The 5,000-nt window shown below is 24.3% G+C and overlaps 2 long non-coding RNA genes across 4 annotated transcripts in view; one reads left to right on the top strand and one right to left on the bottom strand.

Moving 5' to 3' along the window:
• Positions 1–864, top strand: part of LOC136088631 (uncharacterized) — an 18,387-nt gene extending 17,523 nt beyond the window's left edge. Inside the window, exon 7 of one of the 3 annotated variants that reach the window (XR_010642331.1) lies at positions 647–864. This is a non-coding gene — a long non-coding RNA (uncharacterized LOC136088631). The remainder of the gene's footprint in view (positions 1–646) is intronic. The other 2 variants (XR_010642332.1, XR_010642333.1) reach the window with 2 other exon arrangements.
• Positions 865–1,358: 494 nt separating this feature from the next.
• LOC136088632 (uncharacterized) overlaps positions 1,359–5,000 on the bottom strand; it is a 7,514-nt gene continuing 3,872 nt past the window's right edge. The window contains exon 5 of the long non-coding RNA XR_010642334.1: positions 1,359–1,385. This is a non-coding gene — a long non-coding RNA (uncharacterized LOC136088632). The remainder of the gene's footprint in view (positions 1,386–5,000) is intronic.

The following is a 5,000-nucleotide window of genomic DNA, read 5'->3' as shown; positions in this document are numbered from 1 at the left end:
AAATGACCTATTTTAAGTTTCTTTCAAATTTTAATAAAAGTAGAAAGTAAAAAAGAAAAAGACCCTTGGAATTTGGTGCTACTTTAGTTTTATACTTGTAAAATAATAAATATTGTACAATTCATTGAAAATATAGTCCATTTTTTATTTATTTTTTGTTCCTTAAATGTGTTTTTTTATCTTCAAGGGGAGCAAAAATTGTTTCGAATAACCGAAATTTTGAACAACTGCAGGTTCGAATAACTGCATTTCTGCATAACAGCTTTTGCATGAGTTTGTTAAAGAAAATTCAAAGGAAATAAAAATTGCTTTGAATAAGCAGACAATTATAATAAGTGCCATTTCGAATAACCGGGAGTTTGCTGTATAATAAATATACAGTCACTCATATAGTTAAAAACTAGTCAATGGAGTGATACCTGAACCTATAATTATAAATTATATATATAAATAAGTTATATATATATATATGTATGTATATATATATATATATATATATATATATATATATATATATATATATATATATATATATATATATATATTTACTTTTTAAATTTAATAATAGTTATACTAATTTAATAACATTTTTTTTTTACATTTGCTTTCAGAATACTAATGGCACAAGTTTTGTTTTTTGATTTAGATTCTGTATCTCAATGATATCCTGGCCTATCGATACGATATCCTGTTAATCGTATTTTTATATATTGCATAAATATATATGCAAACACTCACACACATAAATTTTAAAGAAAATATTTATATTTTTATATATGTTTATATCTATAAATTGTATATGTTAAGCTTTTTAATATTTATCATTGTAGATTACTGTTTGTATTAAAAATTTATTTGGAAATATTGCGAGGGCAGAGTTTAACTTACAATTTAGTTTTATTTGCCAATTCAATATATATTATAGCCACGTTTAATTACGTTTATTAATATTTTGCGATATTTTATACAGCGCATTTAAGCGTTGATTCAACGTTATATTTCAACCTTTACTCGACGTCTTTGAGTCACGTTAAATCGACGTTTTACTAACAAGGTTACAAATCCTTGCAAAATAGACTGCTTTAACAGCGTTTATGCAACGCTTTTTTAGGTAACGTTTTTTCAACGCTAAGTTGCGACGTTTATTCAACGCTTTTTATGTAGCGCTTTTTCAACGTTTAGTTGCGACGCTTTTGTAACGTCATTTAGTAACGTTTTTTCAACGTTACGCAATAACGTTTAATCAACGTCTATTAAATAACGTTACATATCTTTGCAAAATCGATTACTTTGTCAACGTTTCCGCAACATCGTTTGCGACCGGTTTTCAACGTTGATTCAACGTTGTCATGTTTGCTGGGCAGGATATCATTGAGATACAGAATCTAAATCAAAAAACAAAACTTGTACCATTAGTATTCTGAAAGCAAACGTAAAAAAAAAATGTTATTAAATTAGTATAATTATTATTAAATTTAAAAAGTAAAAATAAATAAATAAATAAATATATATATATATATATATATATATATATATATATATATATATATATATATATATATATATATATATATATATATATAACTTATTTATATATATAATTTATAATTAAAGGTTCAGGTGTCACTCCATTGACTAGTTTTTAACTATAGGAGTGACACCTAACATTATTTATGTGAGTTTATAAATATTATTGTATATTTTCATATTTTATGGTTAAATAAATGGATGATTATTATTATATATAAAATATGTAGATAACACATTACATATATATATATAAATTATATATATATATAAATTATATATATATATAAATTATATATATATATAAATTATATATATATATAAATTTTATATATATATAAATTATATATATATATATATATATATATATATATATATATATATATATATATATATATATATATATATATATATATATACACACTGTGTGACAAAAGTTATCGTACACTTTAAAAAAATTACAAACTCTTAATTTAGAATAAAAGAAATGCAAGGAACAAGTTAAAAACTGAATAAAAACTATTTGATTTATAATTATTTAAACAAAAATTGAAAAAACAGAACTAGAAAAAAATTGAAAAAACAGAACTAGAAAAAAATTTTATTTTAATATCTTGATGAAAAAGCATGAAAAGTAACAAAAAGAAGGTGACAAAAGTTATCTTACGCTTTCAAAATAGTACACTTTGATAAATATTATGGGAACTAAACTTATATTTTAGTATCGTGTATTTTTTCCTTTAGCTTTTACAACAGCAGCAAGACGTCTTGGCATCGATTCAACGAGTTTTTTTGTAATAGACGGATCGATTGATTCCCACGTCTTTACAATTTGTACTATTAATTGTTCAATGGTGTTTACACCTGTTCTATCTATTCGTCTATCGATTTCATCCCATAAATGTTCTATTACATTCAAATCAGGGCTTTGAGGTGGATGATTTTGTATGTCCCAACCTTTTTTTTCCATAAATTCCATCACATCTTTGGCCTTATGTTTGGGATCGTTATCTTGAAGAAAAATGAAGTCATCACCAATACCAAGATTACGTGCTGATTATTCAACATTTTCTTTAATAATACATTTATAGTAATGTTTATCCATATTTCCTTCAAATAATACTAACTTTCCAACACCTGCTGCTGACATACATCCCCAAACCATTACTGATCCATTTCCGTGTTTAAATGTTCAGGCTGTAGTTCCATTTTCTAAGCAATTTTTTGATGAACGCCATACACGAATTCTACCATCAGATCTTTTTACATTAAATTTAGACTCATCTGTCCATAAGACTTTATTCCAGAATGAGTCTGGCATATCAATGTACATTTTAGCATAGTTTAATCGAAGCTTACAATTTTTATCACTAATACAAGGAACCTTTCTTGGCACGCGACTCACTATTCCTTGTCTTTTAAGACTTCGAATGACTGTTTTTGGACTAATTTTAACCCCCAAATCGTTTTCTATTTTGCAAGCTAAAGTTTTGGCACTTACAAAACGATTTTTCTTGATTGTGGAAGCTAAGCTTCGTTCAGCACGCTTATTCAGTTTTTTTGGACGACCACTTCGGCGCAAATCAGCTAATTTTCCTGTTTTTTTGAACTTGTTAATAATTGAAGAAACTTCTCCATTTTTTAATCGACAATTTTTGCAATACAATTTAACAATTTTCCTTCATTCCAATGCTTAATTATTAGCTTACAAATTTCTACAGTGGTCTTAACCCATTTCGAGCTCATTTTACTTTTTTTTAACCAAAAAATTCATTTAAAACAATTGAAAATAATCTTAAAGTGTTTATAGTTTACTTTATTTTCAAAAATGTATGAAAAATGGTGGACATAACGGTTTGGAGTTAAATAAATATTAGTATACGCCAAGTGTACGATAACTTTTGTCATCATCTTTAATGTACTTTTTTCAAATTTTGAGCCTAATTTTAATGTTATTTCAATATACATTCCAAAAAATTCAGAAATTACCAAAATAAACACTATTAAAGAAAAAAATTATAATAATTTTCATTAAAAATAGCAGAAAAATTGTGTCTATATTGAATATTATTTTTTTTTTCTTAGCGTACGATAACTTTTGTCACACAGTGTATATATATATATATATATATATATATATATATATATATATATATATATATATATATATATATATATATATATATATATATATATATATATATATATATATATATATATATATATATATAAATTTGCTTATTCGAAGTAATTTTCATTTCCTGTGAATTTTCTTTAACAAACTCATGCAAATGCTGTTATGCAGAAATTTTGCTCCCCTTGAAGATAAAAAAACATATTAAAGGAACAACAACAACAAAAAAAGGACTATATTTTCAACGAATTGTAAAATATTTATTATTTTACAAGGATAAAACTGAAGTAGCACCAAATTCCAAGGGTCTTTTTCTTTTTTACTTTATACTTTTATTAAAATTTGAAAGAAACTCAAAGTAGGTCATTTTAAAGAGCATATTCAGTTATTCGAGTTTTGGGTTATTCGAAATAAATTCTTATACCCTTTGGAGGTTCGAATAACCGGGAGTTTACAGTGTATATATATATATATATATATATATATATATATATATATATATATATATATATATATATATATATATATATATATATATATATATACATATATACATACAGTCACAGGCAAAATTAAGTAGCATTGATGATAAAATCGAAACTCAAACAATAAAACAAAATTATTTACGTTAGAATCTATATAACTGCAAAAGTTTTATGTTTTTTTTTAAATTTGATTCCAGAGAGAAAAAAAAACATTTATAACTCTTTTTAACTCAATGCAAAAGTAACTCTATTAAATGAACCTTGCTAACTTACAGTTTTTCTGTCTAAAATAAATGTGGCAAAAGTAAGAAACATCTACATTTTTATTAAGAAAAATAATGCTTTGTCAATAACTATTTACTTAAAAGTATTAACATCAAAAATATTTTGTTAAAGTTATTAACAATAAGCATTTTAAACTATATCTTTTGGAATTTATTTTTAGAAAAAGTTAAAATAATAATAAAGGTTAATCATCAAAATTATTCATTGGACATCAGATCTCGGGTCACTTGTGATTGAAAAAAGGGCCTAACCTACAAGCAATGTGATGAAAAATATCAAATATCAGTAAGTGGTGTTATGAAGATGTGTATAAAATATGAAGCAACTGGTTCTGCCAAAAATCGAAAAAGACATGGTCGCCCCATTAAGACTTCAACAAGAACCAATATCATAATTGCACTGATAGAATAAAAAAAAATTAACAATAACCTCAAAACAGATTGTTGAAAATCCTTATTTAAATGTTTCATGTCAAACTTTACAGAAAAGCCTTAATTTAAGTGGTTTAAAAAATTAGGTGATTTAAATAAACCTTCTTCAGAAAAGTACAAACAAAAAAATACTTTTAG

Source organism: Hydra vulgaris, chromosome 12 (assembly GCF_038396675.1).
Source record: "Hydra vulgaris chromosome 12, alternate assembly HydraT2T_AEP".
NCBI lineage: Eukaryota > Metazoa > Cnidaria > Hydrozoa > Anthoathecata > Hydridae > Hydra > Hydra vulgaris.
This window is presented reverse-complemented; position numbering and strand designations above follow the sequence as displayed.